The following is a 670-nucleotide window of genomic DNA, read 5'->3' as shown; positions in this document are numbered from 1 at the left end:
ATCTTACAATAATAGATCCATCGTTGCCAAAATGCAATCTTACTTCCACTGAGATACAAGGAATTTCCAATAGCAAGCGCAACAAGTGGAACGGCCTTACTATAAACCGTTAAGGTTAAGGCCGGACATTGTCGAATTAGATCAAAAGCAACATCTGATGACACATAGAAAAATTGTATATAACATGGTAGAAATCTAATAACACCAAAATACAAAAACGAAAACACTACTGATCCCAAAATCTTTTCTCACTTAATGTACCAATAATTAATTTATATCAGTTAATTCAATCATGAATTGATGTATCTCATGCACCTTTAAATTTATTTAATAATTAACTTACCATATGCCAAGATTAAATAGAAGGAATGTAACAAACATCAAGAATCCTACAAAAAAAGAGGATGCTTTTTGTTGACTATCACATTCAGATAAAGAGGTACGCTACTCAAAAAAAAAAAAAACTAAGGTCTGAGTTGATCATGAGAAGTGTCATGAGTCATTAATCTCGTTTTAAAGGACCAGAAGATTGAAACAATTAAGAGTTTTCAATTTATATGGAGTTTACGATCCTTACCAAATTGTTTCAACCAAATACAATCATTGAGTAACTTGGATCCATGACTTATATCTTCTGAGACTAGGAATTCAGTTGGAGTCACGGAGTATA

The sequence above is a fragment of the Theobroma umbraticum genome, unplaced genomic scaffold (genome assembly GCF_002168275.2).
Source record: "Theobroma umbraticum cultivar Fairchild unplaced genomic scaffold, ASM216827v3 scaffold_146.0, whole genome shotgun sequence".
Lineage (NCBI taxonomy): Eukaryota > Viridiplantae > Streptophyta > Magnoliopsida > Malvales > Malvaceae > Theobroma > Theobroma umbraticum.
This window is presented reverse-complemented; position numbering follows the sequence as displayed.